Genomic DNA, 19,522 nt, shown 5'->3' on the forward strand with positions numbered 1-19,522 from the left:
AAGTGCTGGGATTAAAGGCGTGCGCCACCACCGCCGGGCGGGGGGTCTTCTTTTTAAAATAGAAGGAACTAAGGCTCCTTCTATTAGTGTTTAATCAACTTCAATACATGGGTCTCAAGGTGACTTCATGTCTCTCTTCATGGGCAAACTCCACAGAATGGGGAAAAACATGGAGGGTCATGGGAGAGAGGTTTTGCAGTGGTAGGGAAGAGTCTATGGAATGGGTCTTTGGTAGTTTACTCATGTTTTATTGGTCTCAGTCACACCTCACATCACCAAAAGTTGGAAAGTGCAATTTTCCCTAGTACCCAGGAAAAGGAGAAACAGGGTTTGAAGGGGGTAGCATGCATCATTAAATTCACTTCATCACATAATTTGAGGTTATTTCTTTGTTAACTTGCAACTACAAGTTTCCTGACTGACATAGATTATAGGAAAAAGATCAGGGAGAGGGAAAGGATAGAGCCTGGTTCTCTCAAGTTCCACTTCCTGTCCCTACTAACATTCCTGTGATGGTTTTAGAGCTTGCCCAAGCACGGTTTGAACTGATGCTATCTTACACTTCTCCAAACTCTGGAATTCCAGGTAGGATTATGGCACCCTTCCCTCCTCTTCCCCCCTCTTCCTCCTCTTCCCTTTCCTCCCTCTCAAGTTTACACAATGATTTCTCTGTGAATTGAATGATATGAAGTTCTTCTTTTTCTTTTAAAAGGTCTCACATATCCCATGCTAGCCTCAAATTAAGTGTGTTTAGGTTACCTGTTCTAAACTGTTTTGAATGGTCTGTGGTATTTGTTGATTTTTATAGCACATCCAACTTGAGGAAAATGCTGCATGACATTTCTGAAAGGATACTGACAGAATTATGTTCATTAAGTTTATTGGAAATGACCTGGTAAGTATGTAGGGACTGTTGCTCAAGAAGCTTACTTGCACAACCAAAAGCTGTTGGCACGGCACACAGCCACCTCAGCCACCTTTGGTGACAAATGTAAACTGTGGAAGTCCAGCCTGACTTGACTCTCTTTTATCAGAATGTGGAGAACAGCAGAGGGGTGAGAGCCTCAGTACAGAACTGTTCTACCTAGCTTGGTTTCAAAGAGTTTGAAGCAACTTAAAGCAACATAAAGACTATGGGGTTGCGGGAGGGAAGGAGGGAGGAAGAGAGAGGAAGAAGAAGAAGGAGAAGAAGAAGAAGAGGAAGAAGAGGAGGAGGAAGAGGAGGAGGAGGAAGAGGAGGAAGAAGAGGAAGAGGAGGAGGAGGAAGAGGAGGAGGAAGAGGAGGAAGAAGAGGAAGAGGAGGAAGAAGAGGAAGAGGAGGAGGAGGAAGAGGAGGAGGAGGAAGAGGAGGAAGAAGAAGAAGAGGAGGAGGAGGAGGAAGGGAGGGAGGATCAGGGCCAAGAGAGCACAGAGGTACAAAGGTGAACTGATCAGGCCAATCAGGAGCTGGGACAGAGTGTGGAAATGCATGCCACAGGGATACTCAGGGTTGCCTGGGGCTGGTCACGTATTTGACGCCAAGCTTCCCACAGCCTACCAAATAAAAAAACTAGGAGTAACTTAGAGAAGCTTCCAGGCTGAGGACTAAATGATTACTCTTGAGCTCTTTTGAAGGGACGGGATTCTTAATGTTTCCTAATGAGTGTGCTGTTAAGTGTGTGAGGTGCTGAGGAAGCAGTGCCAAAGACATATATAAGTTGGAGCCCTGTTGTGGGAGGTTTGCCTTGAGGTGCCTTTCCACAAACTCCTGCCATATCTTTCTCCAGCAGGGCTTGCAACTCTTGTGTTTTCTTGGCCTAATTGGATCTTGATCTAGAGTTTTGCATTTTACAGAATAGCTACTGGTTAACTATTGAGATCGCAGATTGAGTGACAAGAGATAGGTGGATCTGGTAGAAGTGATAGACATGAGGAAGGGCTGGGGACTACAAGAACAAGTGAAGGAAGGACAATTAAACATTATTAAAGGGAACAGATAGTGATGTGCTTAAGAAGTACAGTGCCCTAAGATGTGGGCTGCCCAGTACTGTTAATTGTACACATGGCAGTGAAGGCTGCAGAAGTCAGCTAGGCAGCCAGAGGCCCACCAACAGGCAACTGACCCGTGCCCTCAGATGCCAGCATAGTGTGCTGCAGGTCGGGGAGTGCACAGGCTTAAATTGCTTCTCCACCTGGGTGCTGGCTACACAGAGGTGTTCAGTTTAGAAGATGCACTGTTAGTACACTGAGGCTGTGTGCATATTGTACCTACTGAGTGGAGTGTAACAAAATGAAATGGTGTACATTCTGGTTACACATCACTTGTTTTTACATCCCAGTTTTACCACTTTATGCTTGTGGGATCTTGGCAAATTATTTAACCTTTCTGTGCCCTAGATTTTAGTTCAGGCAAAAAACCAAAATCAGATGGGTGCTCTGAGGATTGAATAAATTGATATTCTTCAAGCACATGAATGGTACCTAGTATCTACGGAATATTCCTTGAGTAATACATGTTGCTAGTTACATTTATTCATACCAGTTCTATCTATTTATATATACACACAAATGCATATATACATATATAATTATGTGTGAATTGCATGTAGACATTTTTCTTGGTTGTCCTGTGCAGTTGGACCTGTGTGGGTAGAAATGGTCTACAGGCCACAGAATTAAAAATAGGGAACTGTGAGGGAGTGCTGTTGTCCTATGAATCTTGAAGTTGCCAGGGTAGAACTTGGGGTAAAGAAGGTAAGCATGAGGCGCTGAGATCTTTGATGGAACAGGTGACCCAGAGATCAACTGACATGGTGACACTATTGGGTGATGTGGTCCCAGAAGGTTGGGATGGGGGAGGGTGTTGTCTGAAAGCTAGAACGGGGTAACAAGGAATACTCTCTTTGGAGCTAGAGTCTGGAAGAGATAGCCTTGGAGTCCTGTCCCAGAACTTTCCTGGAAGCCTATGTATGTAGTAGCCTAGTTACCAGGTTGTGACATTGTAATACTAGTTAATTACTGTTTCCATGCTTTTAGAATTCTAGTCTCAGTCTGCTGGGGCCTGCTGTGGTCAGCTTGGTTCTTTGGTTCCTTCTTTCTTCTTGAACCTTGGCTATGTTTGCTCTTCAGGCACTTTTTCCAAGTTGTCCTCTTCTCCCTCCACTCCCAGTTCAACTGGTGGAGGTCAGAGTCCTAGCTCCACACTCTGGGGCTTAGCCCTGTTTCTAATAACTGTACCTTGTGGCTGCACACATTCCCATGGGAGCATCTCCAGCCTTACCATTCCTGTGACCTGTCATCTCTGGTATCCACACATTTGAGGTTGTCTCTGAGGGTTTTACTCACTAATGTTCCGACCCTAGGCCTGAAGGCTGAGAGCTTGTCACCTGACTTGGAGTGTGTCCCTTTTCCTGACTCTTCTGCTTAAGTACTTTACCTCTATCTTCATCCCACCCCACCCTATTTATTCCATCTTGCCCCTGCTAGGACACTGGCCTTTGCTGACTCTCTCCTTGAGGGCTGTCAGCCCCACTCTCTCCTGGGATTGGGCCTCCCTCCCTTTCCTTGCCTGAGTAATTAAGTACCTGTCCACTCCAGTGAGCCTGTGAGACTACTTGGGCATGTCCTCCTGTCTAGCCTGCCCTTCCTCTTCAGAACCTCTGTCCTAACAGAGAACACATGAGAGGGACATGGTTTCAGTTCTGCAAAAGAGAGAGCCAGAAAGAGGGCTCAGCAGGTAAGGGTGCCTACTGCCATTCTTGATGACCTGAGTTTGATCCCTAGAACTCACTGGAAGGAGAGAACCAACTCCCACAAGCTGTCCTGTGAACCCACACATGCTATGGTAGACACACACAGACCTTTCCCACCAGCAAATATATATTAAAATGTTTGTTTGGTTTTTTTTTTAAAGGAAATGTTTTTTACACAGCTTGTTCTCATACTTCCTGTTAGCTTTTTGTTTTTTTGTTTTTGAGTTGCATGATGTTTAGTTAGTATGAGGATATTCAAAGTGAAGAATAGGAGAGTTGAATGCTAATTTTTATTTCATTATTAAGGCAAAGGAAATCTACTGTAGTTCTCTTTTACCTACTAATATAAAATAGGCAATATAAAAGTGACTGTTAGAAAGTTCTTGGGCTCATAGATGATATAATGTGGTTTATAATCAGATACCACCTTTATGTGTTTTTCCTGTGACCTAGAAATAAGGATAATTGACTCTTTCTCTGTAATGACAGTTGTTGTTCTAATAGCTTACCAATTGTAAATTTTAGGAAGTGTAGGCGGTAAACATGGAATTTATGTAAAGGAGTGCACATAAGGATTTGAGGCTAGAGAAGGGGCCATGGGCCAATTTTCATCAAAAGTTTAGTTGTTTCCAGACCATGAGAAATTATCTTGTCTATTCTGATAATCCTTGACTAACCACAGAACAGATGTTGTCTGCTATTAGGAAGAATGTATGTGAGGGAAATTACTTGGGGAAACTGTTAGCGTTATTTAATGAACTTCATTCAGCACACTCATGTCTCTCGTCTACCAATTATCTCTGTAGGCATGTAGGTAACAGAAATGTGTAAATATGCTCACTACAAAAAAAAATACTAGAGTGCTAATATACCATCATTCATGCTAGTTAACAACTAGAAATAAGCATATGATGAAGTGCCTTGTAACAATGGGAATGAAAGAACCTTAGTTACACACAAAAGGCATGGATGGATTTCATAAGTGGTGTTGAGTGAAGGCGGCCAGACAGCACATTGTGTGTTCTGTGATTTGGTTTATACACAAAAAGCTGGCAGGTGGTTTTAGGGGGTTAGGAGGCTCCTGACACTGGGGAGGAGGGGAGGGAGTGGTTTGAGAAGGCACAAGGGCTTCTGGGTTCTGGTAATATTCTATTTCTTGACATGGTGGTAGTTACACACATGAGGTTACCTAAGCCATAGTTTAGGACATACTTTTTAACTATATATTAACCTCCAGTACAAATTTCTGTTGAAACCATGTAGTACACACTACAGCTGTATATATGCTCCCTGTTCTCATACTCAGCCGGTCTGTCCTGATCATTTTTATACTACTCCCACTCTCCCCTTGGGAAGGAAGCATTCTCTGGTAAGCAGCCCCTTCCCATCTCCACTGGGGTCTGTTTCCTGCATGTTCTGTTGACACCGAAGCTACCTGTGGTATGTAGTTAGTTGACTTGTAAGCTCCAGGGGAGCAGAGGCTGGCTGGGTTTGCCAGGCATTGTGTCTCCAGGTGCTGCCAAGGTGCCTGTGCTCAGACACCTGTCACAGGGAGCACTGTTTTTCCTCCACCTTTCAACTCTTAGTATGGGGGACACAGCTTGAAGGAGCATAAGCTTGAAGCCCTGTGACACTGCCTGAAGTGTTTTTGAGAATATGATCATTTTAATAGCCTTAAAGTGTGGCCTGTAGGAAGATTGAGTTGACAATGGGAACAGCTGCACCATCAGTGGTCTGTAACTTGGTTCTGTGTCCACTAGGCATGTTCTTATGAAAGAATAATTTATATACGGTGACTTTATTTGTTCTGCCTTTGTTCGTGACAGTTCTAAGATCAAGACTATTTTAAGCCTGAGAAATATGTCCTGAAAGTCAGCTCTAGTTTCTTTTTATTTAGTCTTGGCCATCCTTCCCAACTCCTCCTCTGAAAAAGTTTGTATCATAAATATTCTTTATTTGGATTTTCTTTGTACTTCAATTAGATGAGGAAAATGGCATATTCTCATTTATTGTGCTCACTTAAAAGAATTAGGCCAAAAGACTGTTGCAGCTAATGCAGTAGGAAAATGAACTTAGATATTTAGATTGCTTTTTTGGGTGGTTTTGTGGGTTTTTCCTTGTGTATGTGGTTAACTGGGTCTGGGACTGGGTGGTGCTAGTCCATCTCAGCCTTACCACACCCTACTCTTTGACTTGTGGCGAGTCATATAATTCTAGCTTTCTTTTTTGTAAAATTAGGTAGTTATTAAGATCTAATGAATTAACTTAAATGCTCTGCTCAATGTATAAAAATTGTAAACATCTAAGAGAGAAAAATTCAAGCTTTATTGTTTAGTAAACAAATGATTCAAGTATATAATATTGGGGCTAGAGATAAGTCTTTGTAGTTAACAGCATTTCCTGTTCTTGTGGAAAACCTAAGTTTGGTTCCCAGCATCCACATAACTGCTTACAATTGTTCATAACTCTAGTTCCAGGGTCCTCTTCTATCCTCTTTGGGTTTTACACAATACTCACTTTTATAATGCACAGTTTACCACTGACTATGAAGAAAGAAGTTATATCATATTTATCTATACTTATCTGTATTGATTGACTGCATCTCCTTTTTGCTTTAGGAACAAAGGATGGGGAAGCAGATAATTTTAGAGAACCTGATTCTCTCTCTCTCTTTTTTTTAAAGATTTATTTTATTTATTTTATGTGTATGAGTACACTGTAGCTGTACAGATGTCCGTGAGCTATCTTGTGTGTGTGGCTGCTGGGAATTGAACTTGGGACCTCTGCCGGCCCCTGTCTTGCTCTGGCCCCGCTCTGCCCTGCTCGCTCCCGCGTGTAATTCACTGTAGCTGTCTTCAGACAGCACCAGAAGAGGGCGTCAGATCTCATTACCGGTGGTTGTAAGCCACCATGTGGTTGCTGGAATCCAAACTCAGGACCTTTGCAAGAGCAGTCAGTGCTCTTATCCGCTGAGCCATCTCACCAGCCCGAACCTGATTCTCTTTAACAAACACTTCCCAAAGAGCCCCATTGAGAATTGTAGCCAAAGCCGAGGATATTCAGTAGAGTCTTGAATTCTTATCAGTTTTTCATTTCTTCCTCAATTTCTTACAAATTTGATTCATTAGTAAAGACTACACTAAATAACCTTGCATTTTTTCAGTGAGAAAGGAGTAAACAACATTGTTTTTCAAAGGATAGGAACTTTTATTTACATATAAAATAGCTTTAAAGGGCTTGATGGATAAACAGGATTAGAAAGGCTTTAAGATGTATTGGAAAGAACAGGGGTTCCCTTTTCTGTCCCCACAACTGCACTTTAACCAAGGAACTGAATTTTTTGAGTAAGCATGCTAATCTCCTCTCTGTCTCCCCTCTCGAGTAGTCCAGGTTGGCCTTGAATCAGAGCATCATGCCCAGCTTGGGTGGGTTAGCATTCTTTGCTTTCTTTTTTAAAAATATTTATTTATTTATTTTATGTATATGAGTACACTATAGCTCTCTTCAAACACACCAGAAGAGGGCATCAGATCCCATTACAGATGGTTGTGAACCACCAAATGAATTCCCATTACATGTGGTTGCTGGGAATTGAACTCAGGACCTCTGGAAGAGCAGTCAGTGCTCTTAACCACTGAGCCATCTCTCTAGCCCCTAAGAGAACTTCTGCTCATTTCCCATTACCCATGATTGGTGGTAACTCTAGTTCAAGAGGATCTGATGTCTCTGGCCTGTTGGGCTTTTTCTTTATCGATGATGGATGTGGTAGTGCCACCCTTGGTTAGGTAGAACTGGATAGTAGAGGAAAGCAGACTCAGTAAGCCATGAGAAGCAAGCAAGTAAGCAGCACTCCTCTATGGCCTCGGCCTCCAGGTTCCTGCCTTGAATTCCTATCCTCACTTCCTTGAATGATGAACTACAAACTGTAAGATGGAGTAAACCACTTCCTCTCCAAGTTGCTTTTTGGTCATGGTGTTTTATCATGGCAGTATAAACCCTGCTAAAACCTCTGGCACACATCAATCCCTAGCACCACATAAAACCAGGTATCGTGCCTCACACCTGTGATCTCAGCAGTTGGGAGCTGGGGGCTTGGAAATTAGAAACTCAAGGCCATCTTGGCCAACAAAGCAAGTTGGATTTCAGCTTGGGCCACATGGGACTCACCCCATCTTTAAAAAGGGGAGAGTTATTGAATTAGGACCTCAAGGATTACCACATGGTATACTTCAGTCTATCATACTTATTGTCCATACTTAAGCTCATATTTTATCTCCTTTTTTGTTTTGCTTTGTCTTTGTTTGACCCAGGCTGTCCTCAGACTCATAGTGTCCTCTGCCTCTCTATCTTGCATGGCTTATATCCTTTTTTAAGAAATGGTATCATAGTGTATGTAATCTTGTTTTGCTTTTCTCACTCACCTGTTTATCCTTGATCACTCCATATGTGCAGGAATTCTTCATTTAGAAAAAAAAAAAACCTCAGGATTGAATTCATGTGATCCTTTTTTATCTAAGTGCTGGTGATATAACCCAGGGCTTTGCCCAAGCCAGGCAAGTGTTCTCCTTGAACTGCATCCTAAGCACTCTTGTGGTTTGGTAGTGTTCAGTATTTTCACAGAGTTGTACATCCACAACCCTGTTTCTAGGATATTTCTATCAGAGAAACTCTTTTGCCCCCCTGCATACTCTCAAACCCCGGCAGCCACCAATCTGCCTTTTATCTCTTTGGAATAGACAAGGACTATTTCATTTAAATAGTCTTATTTGATTTTTGGCTTTTATGTCTGGCTTCTTTCACTTAGCATAATGGTTTCACTTAGCTTAATCAAGGCTCATCTTTATTGTACTTAGGAGCAGTTCCTCTTTTTTTGTCAATGGCTAACTAGTACTTTGTTGGCTTAATCTATCTGCATTCTAGTCAACCCCAAACTGGTGAATATTTTGACTTATTTAAGGACCAGTGTATTCCTTTTTATGTGAATCACCTGTTTCTATCTTTAGACTTTTTCTCCAAAGGGAATGTTTTGTTACATTTTGGGCTTCTTTTTCTGTATTGGAAATTGGAGACAAAGCCTCTCATATAGCCCAGGCTGGCCTTGAATTTTTGTGTAGCTTAGGATTACCTTGCATTTCTGATCTTCCTGCCTCTATTCCCTGAATGTTGGCATTACAAGTGTACATCATCACTCTGGACTTATGTGATGTTGGGTTTGGAACCCAGGCCTTCATGCATGCTAAGCAAACATTCCATTAACTCATGTAAATCAATCAGTCTGTCTGTCTATCTATCTCTATCTGAAGTGGTCTCATTCTGTAGCTCAGGCTTGCCTGAAATTCGCTCTTTAGCAGTGACAGTAAAGGTATGAGCCACCACACCACACCAGCTAAGGAATTTTTAATTAATTATTTTTTAAGAATTACATTTGAATATGGGTTCCCATGGAGGCTAATACCTTTCCCATCAGTTTTATTGGGTTTTCCAGTACATTATTTTTAAATAGGGTTTTACCTCTTTTAATGCTTTATTATTGTAATATGTATATTTTAAATGTTATTACATTTTTCAAATCATTTATTTTATGTGTATGGGTGTTTTGTCTGTGTACCTTGTGTACCTGGTGCATAAGGAGGCCAGAAGAGGGCACTGAATTACCTAGAACTGTAGTTAAGTGGTTGTGACCTGCCATGTGGGTACTGGGAATCAAACCTGTGTTCTCTGCAAGATCAGCTCTTAACTGCTGAGCCATTTCTCTAGCCCCTTACAGGTTACTTCTTGAAGATTATTTGTTTTAATTTCGATTGTGAATTTGTGTGTGTGTGGCCGGGGAGTGGGGTTGTATGTGCTCATGAGTTCAGGTGCCTGGTCAGGGTTTGGTGCTGTCAGTAGAGGTGCAGGGTACAAGGAAGCTTGTGTCTATTCTGCAGGCAGATTGCAGCAGCACCATTCAGGAGTTAAGTAGGCAGCTCATGCCTTCATGGTTTTAGAGAAAGAAGGGAGTCTGTGCTGGATAAAGTCTGATTTCCTCATCAGAATGTTTTGCTGTTAAAATTTAACAATGGTTGATTAATATTCTGGGTTAAAGGTTTTATTTCATTGTAGACTACTAGCATTTGGTCTTTGGGTCAGATAAGCAATACCAATTTAGTACTTCCACCTTAGGGGCAAGCCATGATTTATTTAACCAGTCTTTTACTTTTGGAAATTTAGCTGGTTAACCTTCATATCATTGTTTTGATATTAGAAATATTACTAATATATATATATATGTATATACATATACATATATATATATTTACATATTTCTTTAGGATAATTCCTGGGAATAGAATAAGGATTTTGGAACAGTTTGTTCTCTTGGAAGGTTACATCTTCTACAGAGCCATGTTTTAGCTAATACTGAATTTTTTTTTTTTGACAAAAACTTTGGTGGTTTTGATGACAGATAATATGTCCTTATTTAAATATGTGCTTATCTGATTATTAGGATTATTTTAATATATTTTAATTGATATTTCTGCCTTTGCTAACTGCTGTGCCCTTTAGTTATTTTTATTTTGAGGTATAAATAAATACCCTTTACCTTAAGGGCATATGCTCTTTGATCCTGTAATAAAAATACTTTCTCTTTGTTTTAAAAATAGAATTTTGTGCTTTGCCATATGTAGAAAGTTGTTCTGATTGGCAGATTGATTGTTGGAGTGTGAGGGCCTTTAAGGCTTACTACTGCCTCTTTTCCCATCACTGAAGAGGCAGGAACTGCATGAAGTTGGTGCCTGGTGCTCAGGTAATGGCTTTGGGTGTGAAGAATTTAGAACTTGACTTAAGACTTCTTGTGTCAGAAAATATGTATGGGTGATATAGGTAATATAAACGTTATTTTAAGTTGTGTTAGGTATAATTATGGACTTGTGGTTGGATTGGAAAAACTATGTCCACAAGCAGGGACATTTAGAAGTGAGAGATATCAGAGATTCTCTTGAAAAGAATACAGAAAAAAAGAGAAAAAGTAGATGGATAAATATGATAAGTATTGACTTTCTGATTATGGAGAGGTTAGTATTCTCTATTTTAGTGTGTTTGCAAACTTTAAACAGCATCTGGGACTTTTGTAGGGCTTTGGAGGCAGTTGCTTTTCTTTGCCTTCCCTGCTGGCAGGATCTCTGTTATTCCCTTTTGCCTGGCACTCTAAGGGTGGGATAGTGGTCAATATCACAGAAGTCCTCATTTAATATCAGTGCCCACAATTAACATTGTGAATATTTTATCAGGTGCAAAAGTTTTAAGTAGATCAGTTAAAAATCTGCTTACTAGTTTTTTGTATCTTGTATCCATATTTATTTTGTATGAACTCTTCTCCACCACAACGAATGAAACTAATGAGACTGTGAGCTAAGATAAATGTTTTCCTTGGACTAGTGAGATGGCTCAGTAGGTAAAGGGACTTGTCATTAAGTTTGACAAGCTGTTCGGTTCCTGGTAACCAGACAGTGGAGGAGAGAGCCAACTCCCGTAGGTTGTCCTCTTCCTACTGCATGTACACCATGCCTTTGTGTGCCCATCCACATGCACCTGTGCCGGCTTACCCTTCTAGCCCACTACCTAAAGGTAGGAATACAAGATGGTAAATAGGACAAGGGGATGTGGACCTGTTGTGAAGATTCTCCAATCTCTGTTTGTCAGGATACCAGCAGTCCAGTTCAGTAGTGTCAGGATATCAAAAGTCCAGTTCAAAAAGTGTCGCCAAACATGAATCAGCAGTAGGGGCACAATCCAGCAGAAACTGCCAGGCTTCCCCCTCCACCAAATCTGCAGACATCTGTGAGAGGGACCCAGACCAGCAGGAATGCCAGGAGTCCTCTGCTGTGCTTCTATGAATGAGGTGAAGATTGGCAAAGACACAACACCAAGGAGGAGCTGCACAGCTAGCTAGCTATGCCAGCACCCTATCACTGCTGTTGAGTCCTATTTAAACTCTCTCCAGACATCACGTGCTCTTCTCACGGGTCTTGCCTCTGCAGACTCTCACATGAGTCTGTCTCAGCAAAATACCACATGAGTCTGCATCACACGACACAACCTGAAACTTCAATTTCACACATATAGGCAAATTATAAACAGTTAAGTATTTCCTCCATTCTGTTACTTTTCTCTGGCGTTTTCTCACAGTGATGATTATCTAACAGTTGCCAATGGTGAGTTTTAGCTCATGGACAACACATTTTGGCAGTTTGTCATTCAGTCACTTGAGTCTGTCTGTCTTTTTTGCTTGACTTAGAGCAGCTTTATGGAAATAAGCAGCTCGGTCTCAAGAGTGTTGTAGGTACCTGGCTGCTTCACAGTTCTGGCACACATCCTCAGAGAGCAGTGCTTGGTAGATGTTCCAAACACACTGCTCCTGCCTCCCTGCTATCCTCTGCACAGTAGGTAGCTAGGTCAGGATATTGGAAGTGCTGTGTATGTGTTACCTGTGGCATAGGTCATATCAGCTAGACTAATAGCCAAGATTGCTCTTTAAAGAATGGGTGACGGCATGGTAGGATGTCAGAGATTTACTGTTTTGAATGGGGGATTTATTAGTTACTTTTCTCATCAATTGCTGATAAATGTAAAAAAAAAATTCTCCTGGAAAAGATAAATTTTGTGTAGTAATCATTGTTTGAGAGGTCACAGTTGATCAAGGGGGAAAGACATGGTAGCAAGAGCTCACTCACATATGACATGGGTGGATCACCAGGCTAGCCAAGCCAAGGGAATGCTTCTGCTATTTGTAGTTCTGCTTTTCCAGAATCCTTTTATTCAGCCTAGTCTTCCAGCTTACGGAACATCAGTCAGATTCACGGTGGGCGTTCCCTCTTTAGTTAATCCTTCTAGGGAACACATTCATAGGCTTCATAGGTATAACCAGAGGTATTACTCCTAAGTGACTCTAAATCCAGTCAGTTGACAATGAGGGTTAGCATATAAACACACTCATATTCCATGAGAGAGAGAGAGAGTCATAGGAGGAGAAAGAAATTAATGAAATATATAGGATTAGCTGTAAGAGGGAGGATTTTTTTTAAGACCTTGGAAGGTAGTGAATAATACTATTATTTTAATAGGTTACATTAGTAAGTACAAGTTTCAAGAAGTTTCCTCATCTTAATTTTCTTTGTCAAGTAGGAGTGAGTTTGTGTTTTAAGAGTTGAAGAAGCTCAGTCCTTGAGGCCACTATTGGCTAGGAAAAGAGTTGTGAAAAATAAGTTGTTTTGGGCTCATTGAAGGACTTTCAGGTATCTGATGACAGACCACGGTTTTGTTTTTTTTTTTCCCCCCGAGACAGGGTTTCTTTGTGTAGCCTTGGGTGTCATAGAACTCACTCTGTAGACCAGGCTGGCCTTGAACTCAGAAATCTGCCTGCCTCTGCCTCCCAAGTGCTGGGATCAAAGGTGTGCGCCACCACCGCCCGGCCAGACCACAGTTTTTTGGTACACCACCCCTTCAAGGTTATATGAATTTGTCCAGCAGCCCAGGTATAGACACAGAAGAAATGCAGGTAATTGGGTGAAGGGTGTATGGTGTATGGCTTTGGCACCTACTGCATGAGCTAGTTAGTTTTTGTCAGCTTGCTATAAGCTAGGGCCATCTGTTAAGAAGGAATCTTAATTGAGAAAGTGACTCATTAGATTGGTCTGTAGGTGAGTTTGTGGGGAGCATTTTCTTGATTAATGATTGGTATGGGGAAGGTGCAGCCCACTGTGGGCGGGGCCATCCCTGCTCTATAAGAAAGCAGGCTGAGTAAGCCATGGAGAGAAAGCACAGTGAGTAGCACTCTTCCCTGGCCTCTGCTTCAGTTCCTGTTTGCAGGTTCCTGCCTAGTTACTGTTGTGGCTTTGCACAGTGATGCACTGTAACCTGTACGCCATAAACACTTTCCTCCCTCGATTTTGGTCATAGTGTTTTAGCACAGCAGTAGGAAGCAAACTAAGATGCTGCATGAAGTTGAGAGAAGTGACGAGAAGATAGACTAGGAGAGGTTTGAATTGTGAGTCATGGCTAAAGATCCCATGGCTTATAGAGGATGGGGAAGGGGTACAGGAGAGAGGACAGATGAGGGAAAGGATTGGAAGTCAGGCAATTCATAGAGAGGGCTAGGGTTCAGGATTAATTGAAGATAGGTATGATGGTCAGAGAGCAGGGTATTGGAGTTTAGCATTTCCAGCCTGAGACACTTTTGGATTATTGAGGTATGAGGAAATTGGTTGAAATTGCTGGGTGTTCACACAAACCTTGACAACAATACTAACTTGATGTCAGAGCATTGGTAGAGGGGCTTACTTTTTTTTTAGAAGTATTCAGGAGGAGTAAGAGAGAATGAAATACAGACAAATGGCATGAACACCCTTCAGAAGAAGTGGGCTTCCAGGGAGTCAAGCATGGTTGAGTATTGAGGTTTGCTTAGACCATCTGTCCAAAGCCTCTAGCTAATGGATGGTGGAACAAGAAATTATATGATTTCTTCCTGTGGCTCCGCTCTGCTCCCACCCCTCCTCTCCCCTCCCTTCCCTTCTCTTTTCTTCTTTCTTTTCTTTTCTCTTCTTCCTCTCCCTGTCCCTTCCCCTTCTCTTTTCTCTTCTCCTCTCTTCCTCTCCTCCCCTCCCATCCCCTCTAAAACTCTGCTCAGCTTCTCTACTTAGCTTACTCTTGCCAACCCTACAAGAATGAGCTATTTCTAGAAATCCTTTCTTTTGAACCTTGTGGTTTGTATTTCTATCCCCATTACTCCTCGGGTTTCCTGCATGTTTAGAAGAATGCATACTCTATTGTCACCATCTGCTGTCCTTCTCAAGAGACCTGTATTATATTGGCTTAGTTGTATGAAATTTCCATGTAGTAAGTGAATTTGATCTCATTTGTTACTAATCTCCCTTAATAATTGACCCTGCTTTGTCAACTCATCTTTAATTTTCTGAAGTCAAAGTCTTTTGTTAGTTCAGCCTTAGTCCTGAATTCTATCCATGGAAAGAAGCTGTTTCTTAGTTACCACACATGTCCACATGGACCACGGTCATTCTGCTTAGAAGTTTTGCTGGGCTGATGTCCCTTCTACTTTTCTCTATAATTGGTAGATGAGTTTGAAAGAAACTACCTTATAATCAGCTGCCAAAGACTATTCAATCAATTTTTAATTAAAACATTTTGGAGAATTTTATATCGGTGTCCTGCATTTACATTAGCACCCCTCCCTCATGTTAATACACACGTATAAAATGCTACTGATTCCTTTAGTAATGCTCATATATGTGTATGTTAGTGATAACCACTTAGGCTTGTCTCCAGAGACTGAGTCTCCCTTTCTCATCAGTCATTAGTTGCCTGTAGCTCTTCATCTCTGAGTTGTCGTGCCGGCTGGTCTTGTCACAATGCAGGTCTTGTTTAGGTAACTATACTGTTGAGATCTCATATCATATAGAAGACACCATCTCACAGTGGGCTTTCTTGTCCTCTGACACTTAAAAGCTTTCTGTCCCTCTCCTCCATAATGATCTCTGAGCCTTAGGTATAGGATTTACGTTGTAGATTTATCAGTTAGCGCTGTCATTCTCTGCCTTTTGACCAGTTGTTTATTTCTGTAATAGTCCACATCTGATGCAAAAAGAAGTTTCTTTGATGAGGGGCGAGAGCTGCACTTATCTGTGGATATATGAACAAATATTTAGAATGCAGTTAGAGAGTATACTGGTTTAGGAAAGTGGCAGTACTAGTTTCTCCCTAGGGTCTATGACCTCAACAGCCATACACAGTTGGCTAAGCTTGATGAACCAGGGATTGAATTCCTTCCTGTTGAGTGAGCCATAAGTCCAATTAGGCAAACTGCTAGTCACTACCAAGATATAAATAAGTAGATAAATGTGTGTGTGTGTATGTGTGTGTGTGTGTGTTTGTGTGTGTGTGTATACCATTATTATACCACTAGGGATATCTTAGTGGGATGGCCATTCTTGTGGTTTATAGGCTTTACGACCAAAAAGAACTACTGTTTTTCCCCCCTTAGGCAGCTTGTATAACACCTTTAGATACTATCAGAGCTAGTCCTCAGAGAGGATGCTTCTAGATTGGTTCCAGCCTAATTCCCCCAAGTTCTTTGTTCGAAGTGTGTAATGTCTTCAGCAATAGGCTCTTGTTTTCATGTTCTGGGAGACGACCAATAGCAATGGTCTATATTGTTTGAGGAGTCTTTGGACTCCTTGATCAGCATCTGGAATTGAATTTCTCATGTTCATTACTGGGGTTTTTGTTAGTCTGTGGCTCTTAGGGAGAGAGTATTACCCCAAGTGTTAGGACATCATTTAAATTATACACACATATATATACATATGTATCTCTAAGTAAACATAAAGTATATGTTTCCCTATGGCTTTTTCAGACATTGGTAGTATTATCCCCCTTCCTCCCTTTCCCTCTGTATTTCTCTCATGGAGTTAAAGTTCTCCCCCGTTTTCCCCATTTCCCTCTGCATACCACTTGTGTCCTACTCTCCTTCTCTCTAAAGCTACTTCTCCCCCCCAGTGGTCCCTTCTTACTTTTCTGTATCTAGTTACTCCTGGGTCAAAACTCATATACAGGAGAGATAGCTCAGTGGTTAAGAGCACTGGTTACTCTTCCAGAGGTCATGAGTTCAAATCCCAGCCACCACATGGTGGCTCACAACCATCTGTAATGAAATCTGACACCATCTTCTGGTGTGTCTGAAGACAGCTACCGTGTACTTACATATAATAATAAAGAAAGAAAGCTTAAAAAAAAAGAAAAAGCTGGGCAGTGGTGGCACACACCTTTAATCCCAGCACTTGGGAGGCAGAGGCAGGCGGATTTCTGAGTTCCCAGGGCTATCCAGAGAAACCTTGTCTTGAAAAACAAAACAAAACAACCAACCAACAAACAAAAAGAGGTAGGATAGACAAGAGAGAACATGTGGTGTTTGTCTTTCAGCCACTGAGTTAGGTTCCTCAGTCTGCTACTTTCTAGTTTTATCTATTTTCCTGAAAATTTCTTCCTTCTATTTTTTCTTTACGGCCAAATAGAATTGCAGTGTGTATGTGTGTGTGTGTGTGTGTGTGTGTGTGTGTGTGTGTGTGTGTGTGTGTGCACGTGTCTGTCACACTTTTATTGTGCATTCATCAGTGAACAACGTTTAGGTTGATTCTCTCTCCTAGTATTATAAATAGATCAGCAATGAACATGGCTGGAGTCAGTGTCTGTGGAGTAGGATGTTGAGTCCTTTGGGCACATGCCAAGGAGTGGTTGGTATACCTGGGTCATACATATGGCAGACCTATTTTTGGCTTTTTGAGAATTCTCTATGCTGATTTTCCTAATGACTCCACTAGTTTACAGTCCTATCAACAGTGAACGAGGTTTCCCTGTCCCCAAATCTTCACCAGCTTTGGTTTTTGTTTCTTAGTCCTTTGTCTGTCATTTCATCTTTTTTTTTTTTTTTTTTTTTTTTTTTTTTTTTTGGTTTTCTGACCAAAGTCAGAAAACCTGCTAGACAAATTCTAAAAGAGCTGTAACACTTTGTCATTTCATCTTTCTTTCAATTTCCCCCTTCTCACTTTAGGTTCTTTTCCTTCTTCTTCTTCTTCTTCTTCTTCTTCTTCTTCTTCTTCTTCTTCTTCTTCTTCTTCTTCTTCTTCTTCTTTTTCTTTTTTTTTTTTGAGTACTGGGTCTGTCTCACCGTGTAGCCTAGGTTGGCTTGGAATGTACCTTTTTTCTCTCTCTCCAGGATCTTATATGGCCTAGGCTGACCTTGAACCACTGTGCTGCTGAGGGTAATGAACTTGTAATGCTCCTGTCTTCTGTTCCCAAGTATTTGGAGTTTCTGTGAAGCTGTAACTCAATCCCAGGCTTTCATACATACTTGTCAAGCACCATGGTACTTGAACTTCATCCTCTGATCCTAGTTTCTTTCTTTCTACTGTCTCATAGTGGAATCTGTTGGCTTAAAGATGGCAAGAGGATACTCTTGCTATTGTTGTCAACAACTGTTTACACCAGATAGTTTCTAAAAACCTAATGATCTACATGTGTTATCTACTGAAGAGGACCTTGAGCAACAGCATATCCAGACTAAGGTTTAGTTGATGCCTTAGTTAACATTTTTTTCATGGTTGGGGTTAACATGCCTTGATAAAATCAGGTACGTTCGTGTCAATTTAGGCTTTTAGAGTGGATTCCCACTAAGCTTTCCTCATCAGTCATGATGCCCTGCCTATCGTGTGTGTGTGTGTGTGTGTGTGTGTGTGTGTGTGTGTGTACACGAGCGTGCTCCTCCCCCATCCATTCATTTCCACCACTCAAACCCAGAACTATTTGTTCGTGTTTCTCTGCAGCCCTGGCTGTCCTGGAACTCACTCTGTAGACCAGGCTGGCTTTGAACTTAGAAATCCGCCTGCCTCTGCTTCTTAAGTGCTGGGATTAAAGGTGTGCACCACTGCCTGACTAAGCCTTTCATTTTAAGGGGAATTTCCTTTAGGTCAGTTTTCTGAGATGACCTGCTTTCAGGAGGACCTTGCTTAAAGAATTTCCTCTTTCTTGAGAGTTTTCCTCAGTGCCCCCATCCCCAGACTGCCCCTCCTGGGAGTCTAGCCATGAATTTCCTTTTGACCTCAGTACTAGTTCTTTATTTATTAGCATGACTAGTGACATTTAAAGAAAGGACCTCCAGTGAATCCATTGCACTAAGTTCCCTGGTTGGAGGGTAGCTGGGCACTCTGCATCTACCAGACATGCTTATTCACCCTTCCCATTTTCTCTAGATTCTGCTAATCCCTAACAGGCCAATCTGAGTTTATATTTAGACAAAAGTTATCAATTAACAGAAAAGCATAATGCTGTAGACAAGGCTGACTGCCTTTAAGTGGCTAGAGGTCAGCCTTTAAACCAGAAGGCTTTCCACAGGAAGCTGTACAGGGATATGTGCTGTCCCTAGGAAGCCAGAGCTTCCTTGAAATGCAGGAGTCTCAGCCACTTTAATGCTAATATATATGTGAAAAATCACCTTCCAGCCCTCTTTACCTCACAGCACCTGTTCCAATATTTCCATGAAAGACTTTGAACTGTGAAAATATGAGACTGTGGCAACTATGGATGTTGAGTATCAGGCTCCAAATAGGAATTAATGTCTTTTAAACCAAAGTTTGTCAAACTGCCCTTTTGTGGGTCCAGAAACATCAATTTAACAGGTTAATCTAGCACTGTTGTTTTGGTTACTACTGCTGTAAAATAAACTACATTAAATTTAGTGATGGTATTTAGTAATCTCACAGATCCTGTGGGTCAGAATGTGGATAGGTCCCGACATGGGATAGCTTATCTCTGTCCCATGGCAGCCCATGGGCCTAGGCTGGGGCTTTTCAAGGCTGGTTTATCAGCTCGCCTGGATGACTAGAGTGTATGTAGTCCAGGTGGTTGGAGCCTCTCACAGTGTGGGTACTGAGTTCCAAGAGAGTATCCTAGAAGAACCATTCAGAGAGCCAGGGTTCTAAGAACAGAAGGTAGATGTTTGCATAACACTAGCATAGGGATCACTTCTGCTGTTCTTGACAGAAATAGTCGCAGAGGAAGGTGCACAAGTCTTCTGCTTTCACGGCAAAATACTAGCAGCTCTTTTAAAAACTACTCGACAAGCCGGGCAGTGGTGGTACACGCCTTTAATCCTAGCACTTGGAGGCAGAGGCTGGTGAATTTCTGAGTTCAAGGCCAGCCTGGTCTACAGAGTGAGTTCCAGGACAGCCAGGGCTATACAG

General features: G+C 41.7%; 1 protein-coding gene and 1 non-coding gene across 3 annotated transcripts in view; one reads left to right on the forward strand and one right to left on the reverse strand.

The window, feature by feature from the left end:
* The window catches only part of Pde8a (phosphodiesterase 8A), a 129,275-nt gene that overhangs the window by 17,634 nt on the left and 92,119 nt on the right, over positions 1-19,522 (forward strand). The gene's annotated exons all lie outside the window — the stretch shown is intronic.
* On the reverse strand, positions 17,231-17,292 carry LOC116104260. Its single transcript, XR_004123774.1, has one exon. It is a non-coding gene; the product is annotated as a U7 small nuclear RNA (small nuclear RNA).

Source organism: Mastomys coucha, unplaced genomic scaffold, assembly GCF_008632895.1.
Source record: "Mastomys coucha isolate ucsf_1 unplaced genomic scaffold, UCSF_Mcou_1 pScaffold21, whole genome shotgun sequence".
Classification (NCBI taxonomy): Eukaryota; Metazoa; Chordata; class Mammalia; order Rodentia; family Muridae; genus Mastomys; species Mastomys coucha.